Genomic DNA, 19,271 nt, shown 5'->3' on the forward strand with positions numbered 1-19,271 from the left:
TCCATGCCTGCATGTTTCCATGCCCTTTGAAAGAGGTGGGTAATTTTGGTCATTTTTTTCCCTTGACTCTGAAAGACATACAAGCACTTTTTGTCTCCATAGCAGTAAGAGATGTCAGCCATGGCTCTTAACCATGTAGCCTCTTCAGGCATCAGGGCGAGGTATGCCGAGCCGTATCTCCTGTCCGTTTTGTGTCGATCAACCTGGGGAAATATGGATGTTACAAAAGACCCATGCCTCTCATGTTACTGTGTGTGGCGGGGGTAAGGTGGACTTATGTGGGCTTACCCAGACGACTGTACGGCCTTTGTCATCTTGGTCTGCGTTGTCTACTTGGTCCTTGGTCATATTGTAAAGAACCACAGGTCTATGGCCTGTTACCATCCCGAGATACCCTGTCAGATACCCTTGTAAGAGGCAATATGTGTCGTCTCTGGCCTCCTCCCTCATCTGGTCTGGAAGATAAAACCACCATGTTTAAAACATGTATGCCTATAAATGTGCACCTGTTGCGGGCTTGATATGTCTGTATTATGGCACTCACCTATGAGCCTGGGTATTTCCACTACTGCTATCTTCATAAATCTCTCAAAATCCTGGGTGGATTTTAGTTGTTCTGTAAGTGGATAAGTCAAAGGTTATACCATATGCATATGGATGTAATTTCTCCAGAATGTGCATGTGGATGTCAACATACTTGATTTAAGTCTTCTCACTGCCTGCCGGTGGCATCTCATATGTCTAGTGTGATCCTTCAGTAGCTTTTTGATTTGAAGGAGTATCTGTTTGATCTGGTGTGTTTGAAGGCCCAGTGTGTCCAGGTGGAAGGCTCGTGCGTGCTTTATAAAAGACATAGCGTTTATAAGCATGATATGTACCGTAGGGTGGCTATACTTGCTTTGGATCAGAGCAGACGGCCACTGTCTTAGTCTCTCCAGGTTGTGGATGAATTTAAGGCTATGGAAGTCGTGCTTGCTTGTGTCTTCGGCCATGTGGAGAATGAATTTTAGGGCGTGCGTCCTTCTTTGTTGGCCGTTTTCTGAGTCTTTCACTGTGGGATTAGAGCGTACGTGAAAGGCCTGGTAGTCGTCTAGGGCCACTTCCACCCTGGTTCCTTCCAAAGCTTCGGGTAAGATCAAATGCCTCCCCTTCCTAAGTGTGTTGCCTTCGGCCTCAGAATCGCTTGAGCTTGATGGTGAACCCACCGCCTCGTACTCAGAATGGCTGGATGCCGGTTCTTCCACGGCATGGCCATCACAGTTTGACCCTTCAGACGTGTCCGGCTCTGGGTTAAATGTAGTTTGGCTGTCACCAGTTTCCTCGGGTGTCTCACAGGCTACACTGTCTTTTGAACTCTGGGTCTTACGGTATTTCTCTAACAATTTGCCCATAAAAAGTCGCTTCGCCTGGGCTACCATTTTCATTTTTTGGGTACCGTGTACATTATGGGTAGAGCTTAAGTGCATGTCCAACCTCACCAAAGACTTCTTGTCACAGATTTCACAATCTAGCCGTACTGAACAACGATTGCTAGCCAGCCTAGCTATCAAACCGGTCTCCTTGTCATCGATTTCATGAACCGTTTTTAAGTGTTTTTTCAGCCTAGTGCACTTAACTTTACACATTGGACATTTCTGCCAAAGATAGTGAAAAAAAGAGACAAAATTAGTTATAATTTATATGATTAATTTAGTTTTAAAATGCCCGAAATGCTGGTACTTACCGTCTGTCTGCCTGCCATCTTCAAGCCGCTGTGATGCTAATTAAGCTTCCTTAATAGAACACACCTGGTCCCTAATCAAGAGGGCGGGAAAGGCACATTCCACATTGCGCATTGCGTGTTCCGTATTGCCTTTTTAAATTAAATATACCAGAGGCATAGACACTTAGAAAAAAATAGAGGCCTTTTTAAATTAAATATACCAGAGGCATAGACACTTAGAAAAAAATAGAGGCCGTTTTAAATAAAATATACCAGAGGCATAGACACTTAGAAAAAAAATAGAGGCCTTTTTAAATTAAATATACCAGAGGCATAGACACTTAGAAAAAAATAGAGGCCTTTTTAAATTAAATATACCAGAGGCATAGACACTTAGAATAAAATAGAGGCCTTTTTAAATAAAATATACCAGAGGCATAGACACTTAGACTAAAATAGAGGCCTTTTTAAATTAAATATACCAGAGGCATAGACACTTAGAATAAAATAGAGGCCTTTTTAAATAAAATATACCAGTAGCATAGACACTTAGAATAAAATAGAGACCTTTTTAAATTAAATATACCAGAGGCATAGACACTTAGAATAAAATAGAGGCCTTTTTAAATAAAATATACCAGAGGCATAGACACTTAGAATAAAATAGAGGCCTTTTTAAATTAAATATACCAGTAGAAAAGACACTTTGAGTAAAAAAGGCCATTTTAAATAAAATATACCATGGCCAAATGAACTTAGAATAAAAGAGGAGAGTTTAGTTTAAATTATACCATGGTTAAATGCTGTTAGAAAAAAAGTGCACAGTTTAATCTTATTTGGAAGGCGCATTGACTCTTAAAGTCCACAAGATGTCACCGGTACTCCATCGTTTTTTTTCTGTTATACCATATGTACGTGCCACTGGGTGGACCCTCCAGACACCTCAGCCTAGTTGAAGTGTCCGATGAAGGTGCACTCATCTGGGCATGAGGTAAAGTTATTATACCAACATCATGTGGAGGTTTTCAAGTCAGAATTTGCACAAAGTCCCTAAATATACCAGAAGCATGGAGTTTTATGAGTGAATTAGTCTATGTCCCTTACTTTGTTAGACCATACACAAGATATTTTCTTCAGGAAATGCACAGAGTCCAATGCTATAACATTGCCAGGTGGTGGCTTTAAGGGAAAAAAGCATAAAAGTGTCCGAAAAACATGCTCTTTAGCTCGGGTACATCCCCAGGATCAAGAAAAATTGTCAGTTTTTTTTTCTATCTTGCTTAGAAATAGGTGTAAATTGACTCTGAAGTGTCATATCAGGCAATGCACAGAGTCCTTAAATATACCAGTAGCATGAGGTTTTTGTTGGAAATTAGTCTATTTCCCTTCCTGAGTTAGACCATATACAAGTAGTAATCTTCAGGCAATGCACAGAGTCCTTAAATTTACCAGTAGCATGAGGTTTTTGTTGGAAATTAGTCTATTTCCCTTCCTGAGTTAGACCATATACAAGTAGTAATCTTCAGGCAATGCACAGAGTCCTTAAATATACCAGCAGCAGGTGGTGGCTTTTAGTGAAAAAAGCATAAAAGTGTCCAAAAAACATGCTCTTTAGCTCAGGTACATCCCCAGGATCAAGAAAAATTGTCAGTTTTTTTCTCTATCTTGCTTAGAAATAGGTGTAAATCCAGTCTGAAGTGTCTGATCAGAAAATGCACTAAGTCCATTTTTTCTGTTATACCATACGCATTTGCCACTGGGTGGCTCCTCCAGACACATCTGTCCACTTGGAGTGTCCAATGAAGGTGCACTCATCTGGGCATGAGGTAAAGTTATTAAGCTTCCTTAATAGAACACACCTGGTCCCTAATCAAGAGGGCGGGAAAGGCACATTCCACATTGCGCATTGCGTGTTCCGTATTGCAGCCATCCCTAAGCAGTAGGTCGCGCTGGGATTGCTCATTGCGTATTGCGTGTTCCGTATTGCAGCCATCCCTAAGCAGTAGGTCGCGCTGGGATTGCTCATTGCGTATTGCGCATTGCGTGTTCCGTATTGCAGCCATCCCTAAGCAGTAGGTCGCGCTGGGATTGCACATTGCGTATTGCGTGTTCCGTATTCCGACCATCCCTATTTAAGGGTTAGGCGCTGTTAAGATTTTTCAAAGTCCAAGAATATACCAGCAGCATAGACACTTAGAATAAAAAAGAGGCCGTTTTAAATAAAATATACCAGTAGCATAGACACTTAGAATAAAATAGAGGCCTTTTTAAATTAAATATACCAGAGGCATAGACACTTAGAATAAAATAGAGGCCTTTTTAAATTAAATATACCAGAGGCATAGACACTTAGACTAAAATAGAGGCCGTTTTAAATAAAATATACCAGTAGCATAGACACTTAGAATAAAATAGAGACCTTTTTAAATTAAATATACCAGAGGCATAGACACTTAGAATAAAATAGAGGCCTTTTTAAATTAAATATACCAGAGGCATAGACACTTAGACTAAAATAGAGGCCGTTTTAAATAAAATATACCAGTAGCATAGACACTTAGAATAAAATAGAGACCTTTTTAAATAAAATATACCAGAGGCATAGACACTTAGAATAAAATAGAGGCCTTTTTAAATTAAATATACCAGAGGCATAGACACTTAGACTAAAATAGAGGCCGTTTTAAATAAAATATACCAGTAGCATAGACACTTAGAATAAAATAGAGGCCTTTTTAAATTAAATATACCAGAGGCATAGACACTTAGAATAAAATAGAGGCCTTTTTAAATTAAATATACCAGAGGCATAGACACTTAGAATAAAATAGAGGCCTTTTTAAATAAAATATACCAGTAGCATAGACACTTAGAATAAAATAGAGACCTTTTTAAATTAAATATACCAGAGGCATAGACACTTAGAATAAAATAGAGGCCTTTTTAAATAAAATATACCAGAGGCATAGACACTTAGAATAAAATAGAGGCCTTTTTAAATTAAATATACCAGTAGAAAAGACACTTTGAGTAAAAAAGGCCATTTTAAATAAAATATACCATGGCCAAATGAACTTAGAATAAAAGAGGAGAGTTTAGTTTAAATTATACCATGGTTAAATGCTGTTAGAAAAAAAGTGCACAGTTTAATCTTATTTGGAAGGCGCATTGACTCTTAAAGTCCACAAGATGTCACCGGTACTCCATCGTTTTTTTTCTGTTATACCATATGTACGTGCCACTGGGTGGACCCTCCAGACACCTCAGCCTAGTTGAAGTGTCCGATGAAGGTGCACTCATCTGGGCATGAGGTAAAGTTATTATACCAACATCATGTGGAGGTTTTCAAGTCAGAATTTGCACAAAGTCCCTAAATATACCAGAAGCATGGAGTTTTATGAGTGAATTAGTCTATGTCCCTTACTTTGTTAGACCATACACAAGATATTTTCTTCAGGAAATGCACAGAGTCCAATGCTATAACATTGCCAGGTGGTGGCTTTAAGGGAAAAAAGCATAAAAGTGTCCGAAAAACATGCTCTTTAGCTCGGGTACATCCCCAGGATCAAGAAAAATTGTCAGTTTTTTTTTCTATCTTGCTTAGAAATAGGTGTAAATTGACTCTGAAGTGTCATATCAGGCAATGCACAGAGTCCTTAAATATACCAGTAGCATGAGGTTTTTGTTGGAAATTAGTCTATTTCCCTTCCTGAGTTAGACCATATACAAGTAGTAATCTTCAGGCAATGCACAGAGTCCTTAAATTTACCAGTAGCATGAGGTTTTTGTTGGAAATTAGTCTATTTCCCTTCCTGAGTTAGACCATATACAAGTAGTAATCTTCAGGCAATGCACAGAGCCTTAAATATACCAGCAGCAGGTGGTGGCTTTTAGTGAAAAAAGCATAAAAGTGTCCAAAAAACATGCTCTTTAGCTCAGGTACATCCCCAGGATCAAGAAAAATTGTCAGTTTTTTTCTCTATCTTGCTTAGAAATAGGTGTAAATCCAGTCTGAAGTGTCTGATCAGAAAATGCACTAAGTCCCATTTTTTCTGTTATACCATACGCATTTGCCACTGGGTGGCTCCTCCAGACACATCTGTCCACTTGGAGTGTCCAATGAAGGTGCACTCATCTGGGCATGAGGTAAAGTTATTAGCTTCCTTAATAGAACACACCCTGGTCCCTAATCAAGAGGGCGGGAAAGGCACATTCCACATTGCGCATTGCGTGTTCCGTATTGCAGCCATCCTAAGCAGTAGGTCGCGCTGGGATTGCTCATTGCGTATTGCGTGTTCCGTATTGCAGCCATCCCTAAGCAGTAGGTCGCGCTGGGATTGCTCATTGCGTATTGCGCATTGCGTGTTCCGTATTGCAGCCATCCCTAAGCAGTAGGTCGCAGCTGGGGATTGCACATTGCGTATTGCGTGTTCCGTATTCCGACCATCCCTATTTAAGGGTTAGGCGCTGTTAAGATTTTCAAAGTCCAAGAAATATACCAGCAGCATAGACACTTAGAATAAATAAGAGGCCGTTTTAAATAAAATATACCAGTAGCATAGACACTTAGAATAAAATAGAGGCCTTTTTAAATTAAATATACCAGAGGCATAGACACTTAGAATAAAATAGAGGCCTTTTTAAATTAAATATACCAGAGGCATAGACACTTAGACTAAAATAGAGGCCGTTTTAAATAAAATATACCAGTAGCATAGACACTTAGAATAAAATAGAGACCTTTTTAAATTAAATATACCAGAGGCATAGACACTTAGAATAAAATAGAGGCCTTTTTAAATTAAATATACCAGAGGCATAGACACTTAGACTAAAATAGAGGCCGTTTTAAATAAAATATACCAGTAGCATAGACACTTAGAATAAAATAGAGACCTTTTTAAATAAAATATACCAGAGGCATAGACACTTAGAATAAAATAGAGGCCTTTTTAAATTAAATATACCAGAGGCATAGACACTTAGACTAAAATAGAGGCCGTTTTAAATAAAATATACCAGTAGCATAGACACTTAGAATAAAATAGAGGCCTTTTTAAATTAAATATACCCAGAGGCATAGACACTTAGAATAAAATAGAGGCCTTTTTAAATTAAATATACCAGAGGCATAGACACTTAGAATAAAATAGAGGCCTTTTTAAATAAAATATACCAGTAGCATAGACACTTAGAATAAAATAGAGACCTTTTTAAATTAAATATACCAGAGGCATAGACACTTAGAATAAAATAGAGGCCTTTTTAAATAAAATATACCAGAGGCATAGACACTTAGAATAAAATAGAGGCCTTTTTAAATTAAATATACCAGTAGAAAAGACACTTTGAGTAAAAAAGGCCATTTTAAATAAAATATACCATGGCCAAATGAACTTAGAATAAAAGAGGAGAGTTTAGTTTAAATTATACCATGGTTAAATGCTGTTAGAAAAAAAGTGCACAGTTTAATCTTATTTGGAAGGCGCATTGACTCTTAAAGTCCACAAGATGTCACCGGTACTCCATCGTTTTTTTTCTGTTATACCATATGTACGTGCCACTGGGTGGACCCTCCAGACACCTCAGCCTAGTTGAAGTGTCCGATGAAGGTGCACTCATCTGGGCATGAGGTAAAGTTATTATACCAACATCATGTGGAGGTTTTCAAGTCAGAATTTGCACAAAGTCCCTAAATATACCAGAAGCATGGAGTTTTATGAGTGAATTAGTCTATGTCCCTTACTTTGTTAGACCATACACAAGATATTTTCTTCAGGAAATGCACAGAGTCCAATGCTATAACATTGCCAGGTGGTGGCTTTAAGGGAAAAAAGCATAAAAGTGTCCGAAAAACATGCTCTTTAGCTCGGGTACATCCCCAGGATCAAGAAAAATTGTCAGTTTTTTTTTCTATCTTGCTTAGAAATAGGTGTAAATTGACTCTGAAGTGTCATATCAGGCAATGCACAGAGTCCTTAAATATACCAGTAGCATGAGGTTTTTGTTGGAAATTAGTCTATTTCCCTTCCTGAGTTAGACCATATACAAGTAGTAATCTTCAGGCAATGCACAGAGTCCTTAAATTTACCAGTAGCATGAGGTTTTTGTTGGAAATTAGTCTATTTCCCTTCCTGAGTTAGACCATATACAAGTAGTAATCTTCAGGCAATGCACAGAGTCCTTAAATATACCAGCAGCAGGTGGTGGCTTTTAGTGAAAAAAGCATAAAAGTGTCCAAAAAACATGCTCTTTAGCTCAGGTACATCCCCAGGATCAAGAAAAATTGTCAGTTTTTTTCTCTATCTTGCTTAGAAATAGGTGTAAATCCAGTCTGAAGTGTCTGATCAGAAAATGCACTAAGTCCATTTTTTCTGTTATACCATACGCATTTGCCACTGGGTGGCTCCTCCAGACACATCTGTCCACTTGGAGTGTCCAATGAAGGTGCACTCATCTGGGCATGAGGTAAAGTTATTAAGCTTCCTTAATAGAACACACCTGGTCCCTAATCAAGAGGGCGGGAAAGGCACATTCCACATTGCGCATTGCGTGTTCCGTATTGCAGCCATCCCTAAGCAGTAGGTCGCGCTGGGATTGCTCATTGCGTATTGCGTGTTCCGTATTGCAGCCATCCCTAAGCAGTAGGTCGCGCTGGGATTGCTCATTGCGTATTGCGCATTGCGTGTTCCGTATTGCAGCCATCCCTAAGCAGTAGGTCGCGCTGGGATTGCACATTGCGTATTGCGTGTTCCGTATTCCGACCATCCCTATTTAAGGGTTAGGCGCTGTTAAGATTTTTCAAAGTCCAAGAATATACCAGCAGCATAGACACTTAGAATAAAAAAGAGGCCGTTTTAAATAAAATATACCAGTAGCATAGACACTTAGAATAAAATAGAGGCCTTTTTAAATTAAATATACCAGAGGCATAGACACTTAGAATAAAATAGAGGCCTTTTTAAATTAAATATACCAGAGGCATAGACACTTAGACTAAAATAGAGGCCGTTTTAAATAAAATATACCAGTAGCATAGACACTTAGAATAAAATAGAGACCTTTTTAAATTAAATATACCAGAGGCATAGACACTTAGAATAAAATAGAGGCCTTTTTAAATTAAATATACCAGAGGCATAGACACTTAGACTAAAATAGAGGCCGTTTTAAATAAAATATACCAGTAGCATAGACACTTAGAATAAAATAGAGACCTTTTTAAATAAAATATACCAGAGGCATAGACACTTAGAATAAAATAGAGGCCTTTTTAAATTAAATATACCAGAGGCATAGACACTTAGACTAAAATAGAGGCCGTTTTAAATAAAATATACCAGTAGCATAGACACTTAGAATAAAATAGAGGCCTTTTTAAATTAAATATACCAGAGGCATAGACACTTAGAATAAAATAGAGGCCTTTTTAAATTAAATATACCAGAGGCATAGACACTTAGAATAAAATAGAGGCCTTTTTAAATAAAATATACCAGTAGCATAGACACTTAGAATAAAATAGAGACCTTTTTAAATTAAATATACCAGAGGCATAGACACTTAGAATAAAATAGAGGCCTTTTTAAATAAAATATACCAGAGGCATAGACACTTAGAATAAAATAGAGGCCTTTTTAAATTAAATATACCAGTAGAAAAGACACTTTGAGTAAAAAAGGCCATTTTAAATAAAATATACCATGGCCAAATGAACTTAGAATAAAAGAGGAGAGTTTAGTTTAAATTATACCATGGTTAAATGCTGTTAGAAAAAAAGTGCACAGTTTAATCTTATTTGGAAGGCGCATTGACTCTTAAAGTCCACAAGATGTCACCGGTACTCCATCGTTTTTTTTCTGTTATACCATATGTACGTGCCACTGGGTGGACCCTCCAGACACCTCAGCCTAGTTGAAGTGTCCGATGAAGGTGCACTCATCTGGGCATGAGGTAAAGTTATTATACCAACATCATGTGGAGGTTTTCAAGTCAGAATTTGCACAAAGTCCCTAAATATACCAGAAGCATGGAGTTTTATGAGTGAATTAGTCTATGTCCCTTACTTTGTTAGACCATACACAAGATATTTTCTTCAGGAAATGCACAGAGTCCAATGCTATAACATTGCCAGGTGGTGGCTTTAAGGGAAAAAAGCATAAAAGTGTCCGAAAAACATGCTCTTTAGCTCGGGTACATCCCCAGGATCAAGAAAAATTGTCAGTTTTTTTTTCTATCTTGCTTAGAAATAGGTGTAAATTGACTCTGAAGTGTCATATCAGGCAATGCACAGAGTCCTTAAATATACCAGTAGCATGAGGTTTTTGTTGGAAATTAGTCTATTTCCCTTCCTGAGTTAGACCATATACAAGTAGTAATCTTCAGGCAATGCACAGAGTCCTTAAATTTACCAGTAGCATGAGGTTTTTGTTGGAAATTAGTCTATTTCCCTTCCTGAGTTAGACCATATACAAGTAGTAATCTTCAGGCAATGCACAGAGTCCTTAAATATACCAGCAGCAGGTGGTGGCTTTTAGTGAAAAAAGCATAAAAGTGTCCAAAAAACATGCTCTTTAGCTCAGGTACATCCCCAGGATCAAGAAAAATTGTCAGTTTTTTTCTCTATCTTGCTTAGAAATAGGTGTAAATCCAGTCTGAAGTGTCTGATCAGAAAATGCACTAAGTCCATTTTTTCTGTTATACCATACGCATTTGCCACTGGGTGGCTCCTCCAGACACATCTGTCCACTTGGAGTGTCCAATGAAGGTGCACTCATCTGGGCATGAGGTAAAGTTATTAAGCTTCCTTAATAGAACACACCTGGTCCCTAATCAAGAGGGCGGGAAAGGCACATTCCACATTGCGCATTGCGTGTTCCGTATTGCAGCCATCCCTAAGCAGTAGGTCGCGCTGGGATTGCTCATTGCGTATTGCGTGTTCCGTATTGCAGCCATCCCTAAGCAGTAGGTCGCGCTGGGATTGCTCATTGCGTATTGCGCATTGCGTGTTCCGTATTGCAGCCATCCCTAAGCAGTAGGTCGCGCTGGGATTGCACATTGCGTATTGCGTGTTCCGTATTCCGACCATCCCTATTTAAGGGTTAGGCGCTGTTAAGATTTTTCAAAGTCCAAGAATATACCAGCAGCATAGACACTTAGAATAAAAAAGAGGCCGTTTTAAATAAAATATACCAGTAGCATAGACACTTAGAATAAAATAGAGGCCTTTTTAAATTAAATATACCAGAGGCATAGACACTTAGAATAAAATAGAGGCCTTTTTAAATTAAATATACCAGAGGCATAGACACTTAGACTAAAATAGAGGCCGTTTTAAATAAAATATACCAGTAGCATAGACACTTAGAATAAAATAGAGACCTTTTTAAATTAAATATACCAGAGGCATAGACACTTAGAATAAAATAGAGGCCTTTTTAAATTAAATATACCAGAGGCATAGACACTTAGACTAAAATAGAGGCCGTTTTAAATAAAATATACCAGTAGCATAGACACTTAGAATAAAATAGAGACCTTTTTAAATAAAATATACCAGAGGCATAGACACTTAGAATAAAATAGAGGCCTTTTTAAATTAAATATACCAGAGGCATAGACACTTAGACTAAAATAGAGGCCGTTTTAAATAAAATATACCAGTAGCATAGACACTTAGAATAAAATAGAGGCCTTTTTAAATTAAATATACCAGAGGCATAGACACTTAGAATAAAATAGAGGCCTTTTTAAATTAAATATACCAGAGGCATAGACACTTAGAATAAAATAGAGGCCTTTTTAAATAAAATATACCAGTAGCATAGACACTTAGAATAAAATAGAGACCTTTTTAAATTAAATATACCAGAGGCATAGACACTTAGAATAAAATAGAGGCCTTTTTAAATAAAATATACCAGAGGCATAGACACTTAGAATAAAATAGAGGCCTTTTTAAATTAAATATACCAGTAGAAAAGACACTTTGAGTAAAAAAGGCCATTTTAAATAAAATATACCATGGCCAAATGAACTTAGAATAAAAGAGGAGAGTTTAGTTTAAATTATACCATGGTTAAATGCTGTTAGAAAAAAAGTGCACAGTTTAATCTTATTTGGAAGGCGCATTGACTCTTAAAGTCCACAAGATGTCACCGGTACTCCATCGTTTTTTTTCTGTTATACCATATGTACGTGCCACTGGGTGGACCCTCCAGACACCTCAGCCTAGTTGAAGTGTCCGATGAAGGTGCACTCATCTGGGCATGAGGTAAAGTTATTATACCAACATCATGTGGAGGTTTTCAAGTCAGAATTTGCACAAAGTCCCTAAATATACCAGAAGCATGGAGTTTTATGAGTGAATTAGTCTATGTCCCTTACTTTGTTAGACCATACACAAGATATTTTCTTCAGGAAATGCACAGAGTCCAATGCTATAACATTGCCAGGTGGTGGCTTTAAGGGAAAAAAGCATAAAAGTGTCCGAAAAACATGCTCTTTAGCTCGGGTACATCCCCAGGATCAAGAAAAATTGTCAGTTTTTTTTTTCTATCTTGCTTAGAAATAGGTGTAAATTGACTCTGAAGTGTCATATCAGGCAATGCACAGAGTCCTTAAATATACCAGTAGCATGAGGTTTTTGTTGGAAATTAGTCTATTTCCCTTCCTGAGTTAGACCATATACAAGTAGTAATCTTCAGGCAATGCACAGAGTCCTTAAATTTACCAGTAGCATGAGGTTTTTGTTGGAAATTAGTCTATTTCCCTTCCTGAGTTAGACCATATACAAGTAGTAATCTTCAGAATATGCACAAAGTCCATAAATATACCAGCAGCACGAAGTTTTCAAGTGGAAAATATTCTATGTCGCTTCATTTGGTATACCATAGGCGTCAGTTTTCGGCGAAAATAATTCTATGTCGATAAAAATGTTATACCATACGTATGATTTTGTGTTCAAAAATCGCACTATGTTCCAATTTTGACCAAGGGGTGGATCATCCAGAGGCCTCGATCCTCTGACAGTGCCCGCCGAATGTGCACCCAGACGGACATGCATCTCATTCCCCCTGTCTGGATGATTTTATGAATGGGTGATATGCAAACACCTACCATCAGGTATATAGGGGAGAGGGTCTTCTGAAAGCCACATATATGGTATACCATAAATGAAGACAAGGATTATGGCGCACGCTTTGCCCGACCAAAGGTCACTCCCTGGGCATTTTAGAGGATTTGAGAGGCCTCTTTATGGATCTCACAAATGATCCATGCATGGAATTTTGCACACTTTATCCGAATAAAGTGCACTTTTGGGCTTATGAGAGTAGGTTGGTATGCCTCTCTCTGGATGTGAGGAAGGATCCAGGAATAAAGGCATGTAATGCCACACAATTTATCCGACTAAATGACACTCTTGGGCTTATGAGAGAGGATGAGGGGCCTCTCTGTGGATGTCAGAAAGGCTCCATGCATGAAAGCATGTAATGTCACACACTTTATCCGATTAAAGTGTACATGTTGGGCTTATGATTAAGCATGAGGGCCCTATATGTGGATGTCAGAAAGGTTCCAGGCTTAAAGGCATGTAATGTCACACACTTTATCCGATTAAAGTGTACATGTTGGGCTTATGATTAAGCATGAGGGCCCTATATGTGGATGTCAGAAAGGCTCCATGCATGAAAGCATGTAATGCCACACACTTTATCCGATTAAAGTGCACATTTGGGCTTATGATTAAGCATGAGGGCCCTATGTGTGGATGTCAGAAAGGCTCCATGCATGAAAGCATGTAATGCCACACACTTTATCCGATTAAAGTGTACATGTTGGGCTTATGATTAAGCATGAGGGCCCTATATGTGGATGTCAGAAAGGTTCCAGGCTTAAAGGCATGTAATGTCACACACTTTATCCGATTAAAGTGCACATTTGGGCTTATGATTAAGCATGAGGGCCCTATGTGTGGATGTCAGAAAGGCTCCATGCATGAAAGCATGTAATGCCACACACTTTATCCGATTAAAGTGCACATTTGGGCTTATGATTAAGCATGAGGGCCCTATGTGTGGATGTCAGAAAGGCTCCATGCATGAAAGCATGTAATGTCACACACTTTATCCGATTAAAGTGTACATGTTGGGCTTATGAGAGTAGGTTGGTATGCCTCTCTCTGGATGTGAGGAAGGATCCAGGAATAAAGGCATGTAATGCCACACAATTTATCCGACTAAATGACACTCTTGGGCTTATGAGAGAGGATGAGGGGCCTCTCTGTGGATGTCAGAAAGGCTCCATGCATGAAAGCATGTAATGTCACACACTTTATCCGATTAAAGTGCACATTTGGGCTTATGATTAAGCATGAGGGCCCTATGTGTGGATGTCAGAAAGGCTCCATGCATGAAAGCATGTAATGTCACACACTTTATCCGATTAAAGTGTACATGTTGGGCTTATGATTAAGCATGAGGGCCCTATGTGTGGATGTCAGAAAGGCTCCATGCATGAAAGCATGTAATGTCACACACTTTATCCGATTAAAGTGTACATGTTGGGCTTATGATTAAGCATGAGGGCCCTATGTGTGGATGTCAGAAAGGCTCCATGCATGAAAGCATGTAATGTCACACACTTTATCCGATTAAAGTGTACATGTTGGGCTTATGATTAAGCATGAGGGCCCTATATGTGGATGTCAGAAAGGTTCCAGGCTTAAAGGCATGTAATGCCACACACTTTATCCGTTTAAAGTGCACGCTTCGGCTTAAGAGAGGAGTTGAGAGGCCTCTCCCTGGAAGTCACAGATGATCCAGGCCTGCAATGGCAGACACTATATCACTTTATCCGAGTAAGAGGCTCCCTCTGAGCAAAGTAGGGGGGGAGTGAGGCCCCCCCCGGAGGTCTGAAAAGATCCAGGCCTTTAAATGACACGGGCTGTGCCCGAGCAAAGTGCCCACGCTGGGCAAGGGTGGAGGCGTGATGCTCCCCCTTATGGAGGTCGTCCTACCTCCATCCTCACGTAATGTATTTCGACCTGTGCGTATCCGGAGGGTGCTATGCGCAAGCCCGGAAGATGCTGGTTTCGGCTGGCCTTACCGGATCCAATGGTATAGCACCTAGGTGCGCTCTAAGGCCGTAAACCCCCCCCATGTGTTTGAGAATGGTAGGTGTTATACCATTGCCACGAACCACTTATTGAATCAGCCATGCCCTTTCGGCAATCGAGTCTCAGAGGTGTGTCCGAGGGAAGATTTGCCTTGGCGGGCATGGCTGTCTGGCATCTCCCCGACCCTGGAGGAATGCGCTAACGGTGTAATGCAAACACCTACCAGCAGGTATATAGGGGAGCATGCTTTCTGAGCCTTATATGATTGTACCATAATAAGGATCAGAAGAAAGGCAGTGCGTTAAGGTGAACTAGCCCGACTCTAATGCACCTTGACGGCTTAAGGGGAGGGATAAGTGACCCCTGCTGATGGAGGTCAAAGACATCCGTGTCTCTCAGGCCTTCGAACCACTGCTTGCGCCCGACCGAAATGCCACTGCTGGGCATGGGTGTAAGAGTGGTGACCCCCCTTATGGAGGTCTGTCCAACCTCCAGCCTGCATGCTCCACCTCGGCCTGTGCGTATCCGGAGGGTGCTGTGCGCAAGCCCGGAAGATGCTGGTTTCGGCTGGCCTTACCGGATCCAATGGCACAGTACCTAGGTGCGCTCTAAGACCGTTATCCGAACCCAAGTCCGCCAGGGGTTTTTCTGTTATACCAGTAGCATCGACCATCACTTTGATCAGCCAGGCCTTTTCGGGGGTCGAGCGTCCGAGGTGTGTCCGAGGGAAGATTTGCCTTGGCGGGCATGGCTGGCGAGTACCTCCCCGGCCGTGGAGGAAAACGCATACGGTGCATTGCAAACACCTACCAGCAGGTATATAGGAGAGCATGTCTCTTGAGTTCATCCTAACCTTATAATGGTTATCCCATTCATAAGGCCTGGATGCAAGGCGGTGCGTGAAGGTAACATTAGCCTGACTCTAACACTTTCACCGGTTAGGGGTGGAGTGGTGACCCCCCTAACACTGGAGGTCTCGCCGACCTCCAGGCACCAGCCTCACATGCTCTACCTCGGCCTGTGCGTATCCGGAGGGTGCTGTGCGCAAGCCCGGAAGATGCTGGTTTCGGCTGGCCTTACCGGATCCAATGGCACAGTACCTAGGTGCGCTCTAAGACCGTTATCCGAACCCAAGTCCGCCAGGGGTTTTTCAGTTATACCAGTAGCATCGACCATCACTTGGTTCAGCCAGGCCTTTTCAGGGGTCGAGCGTCCGAGGTGTGTCCGAGGGAAGATTTGCCTTGGCGGGCATGGCTGGCGAGAACCTCCCCGGCCGTGGAGGAAAACGCGTACGGTGGATTGCAAAAACCTACCAGCAGGTTTTTAGGGAGAGCGTCAATCTCGAGGGCGTTCGGAGCTCTCCCGATCTATTGGCATACGATGCCCGCCAGGGGTTAGGCTCTCGGGTTACCACTTAAGGTTTCTCCCTGTCATAAGAAAGACAACCGGTCAAACCAATGCGCAATGTACAATGAGGTGCGAGCTCATATCCTATATATTGCTCAGAGCCGCAACCTCGGTGCGACATACCTAGGTACAGGAATAGGGCGAGAGGTGGATGCGCTCCTTCAGGACGGGTAGGTCGGCAGCCTCTCGGGTATGATCGTTCACCAACGAAAGCTGTACAAAAGGGGTGACTGCGCTCATTGAGGACGGCAGCCTCAACATGACATACCTATCAAAAACTCTCCCATGAGGTGTGTGCGCTCCTTCAGGATGGGAGGTCGGCAGCCTCGGTATGATCATGATGACCGAGACACAGGCCTTGGGTTGGGCCTAGGGTTGAAGCCTTCTGTGCCGCCCGGGTAGTTCCTCCCCAAACCAGCGGGCATGCCTCTATGGGGGGGCCTCGGTCTGAAAAGACACGATCCTCACCCGGAACCGTCTGAGGGAAGCGTTGAAGGCCGGTCTGTCTACACAGGTGTCCGCTATCGGCGTCCATGGTGTACGGGTGAGAGCCAGCAGTGGATCGGGTTAGTTCAACACATGCTTGGCCTCACCCCGCCTGGTCACGGAATCACTCATTTCTCGGTTACGTCCCACAGTAGCGCGCGCGCGTGCTGGGAGCTGACGAGGGCTCTCTCCCCCACGCTGACGGCGCACCCCTGCTGCACCGATGGTGGGCGTCCGGTACCGAGGTGGGCCCCTGACCCTGCCCGGGGGATGGAGCACGCCGAGGTGGCCGCGACGTTAGCTGGTGTCCCTTTCACCACCGCGGTGCAGCTACCTGGTTGATCCTGCCAGTAACATATGCTTGTCTCAAAGATTAAGCCATGCAGGTCTAAGTACACACGGCCGGTACAGTGAAACTGCGAATGGCTCATTAAATCAGTCATGGTTCCTTTGATCGCTCCACACGTTACTCGGATAACTGTGGTAATTCTAGAGCTAATACATGCAAACGAGCGCTGACCCCTCTGGGGGATGCGTGCATTTATCAGATCCAAAACCCATCCGGCGGGGCGCGGGCCCCCCGGCCGCTTTGGTGACTCTAGATAACCTCGGGCCGATCGCGCGCCCTCCGCGGCGGCGACGTCTCATTCGAATGTCTGCCCTATCAACTTTCGATGGTACTATAGTCGCCTACCATGGTGACCACGGGTAACGGGGAATCAGGGTTCGATTCCGGAGAGGGAGCCTGAGAAACGGCTACCACATCCAAGGAAGGCAGCAGGCGCGCAAATTACCCATTCCCGACACGGGGAGGTAGTGACGAAAAATAACGATACAGGTCTCTTTCGAGGCCCTGTAATCGGAATGAGCGTATCCTAAACCCATGGGTGAGGACCCATTGGAGGGCAAGTCTGGTGCCAGCAGCCGCGGTAATTCCAGCTCCAATAGCGTATATTAAAGTTGCTGCAGTTAAAAAGCTCGTAGTTGGATTTCGGGAGTGGGCTGACGGTCCGCCGCGAGGCGAGCCACCGCCTGTCCCAGACCCTGCCTCCCGGTGCCCCTCGGATGCCCTTGGCTGGGTGTCCGGTCGGGGTCCGGAGCGTTTACTTTGAAAAAATTAGAGTGTTCAAAGCGGGCCGCTACTCGCCCGAATACCTGAGCTAGGAATAATGGAATAGGACTCCGGTTCTATTTTGTGGGTTTCCGGAACCAGGGCCATGATTAAGAGGGACGGCCGGGGGCATTCGTATTGCGCCGCTAGAGGTGAAATTCTTGGACCGGCGCAAGACGGACGAAAGCGAAAGCATTTGCCAAGAATGTTTTCATTAATCAAGAACGAAAGTCGGAGGTTCGAAGACGATCAGATACCGTCGTAGTTCCGACCGTAAACTATGCCAACCCGCGATCCGGCGGCGTTATTCCCATGACCCGCCGGGCAGCGTGCGGGAAACCACGAGTCTTTGGGTTCCGGGGGGAGTATGGTTGCAAAGCTGAAACTTAAAGGAATTGACGGAAGGGCACCACCAGGAGTGGAGCCTGCGGCTTAATTTGACTCAACACGGGAAACCTCACCCGGCCCGGACACGGAAAGGATTGACAGATTGATGGCTCTTTCTCGATTCTGTGGGTGGTGGTGCATGGCCGTTCTTAGTTGGTGGAGCGATTTGTCTGGTTAATTCCGATAACGAACGAGACTCCGGCATGCTAACTAGTTATGCGGCCCTCCGTGGTCTGCATCAACTTCTTAGAGGGACAAGTGGCGTTCAGCCACACGAGATGGAGCAATAACAGGTCTGTGATGCCCTTAGATGTCCGGGGCTGCACGCGCGCCACAATGGTTGGCTCAGCATGTGCCTACCCTTCGCCGAGAGGCGCGGGTAATCCGCTGAAACCCAATCGTGATTGGGACTGGGGATTGCAATTATTCCCCATGAACGAGGAATTCCCAGTAAGCGTGAGTCACAAGCTCGCGTTGATTAAGTCCCTGCCCTTTGTACACACCGCCCGTCGCTACTACCGATCGGATGGTTTAGTGAGGTCCTCGGATCGGCCGCACCGGGACCCCTCGTGGGCCTTGGTGTAGTGCTGAGAAGTCGATCAAACTTGATCATCTAGAGGAAGTAAAAGTCGTAACAAGGTTTCCGTAGGTGAACCTGCGGAAGGATCATTAACGGGTAGCGCCGCCCGGCGCGCCTCCTCCCAGCCTCTGTGCGTCTCCTCGGGCCTCTGGGGAAAGGGTTGTGCGCTTCGGTACCGGACTGGAGATCATCATATGTTTAACGCGCTGAACAGCGATGGCGCAAGCTGGTCTGTTCTCTCCAAACAGCCCCCCATCTCGAGCGCACCTCCTCGGTACTCTCTGGCTCGTGCGAAGCGCTAAAAAACACGGTTACGGCCGGTTTCCACACGCACAATGGCGTGAGTCTGGGCCGCGAGGCCCTCTCTCTCTGTCGGCGTGCGTGGGGTTTTCCACATTCGGTGACCTCAGGCTCACGGCACCACCACGCACCCTACGTCTGTTGCTATAAATCGGGACTGTGCCCGTAAAGGACCAGACCC

The 19,271-nt window shown here is 42.9% G+C and overlaps 1 non-coding gene across 1 annotated transcript; it reads left to right on the forward strand.

Annotated features, from left to right (window-relative positions):
* Positions 1–17,043: 17,043 nt before the first annotated feature.
* Positions 17,044–18,882, forward strand: LOC143507335 (18S ribosomal RNA). Its single transcript, XR_013128682.1, has one exon. It is a non-coding gene; the product is annotated as an 18S ribosomal RNA (ribosomal RNA).
* The last annotated feature ends 389 nt before the right edge of the window (positions 18,883–19,271 follow it).

This window comes from Brachyhypopomus gauderio, unplaced genomic scaffold (assembly GCF_052324685.1).
Source record: "Brachyhypopomus gauderio isolate BG-103 unplaced genomic scaffold, BGAUD_0.2 sc671, whole genome shotgun sequence".
In the NCBI taxonomy this organism is placed as follows: Eukaryota; Metazoa; Chordata; class Actinopteri; order Gymnotiformes; family Hypopomidae; genus Brachyhypopomus; species Brachyhypopomus gauderio.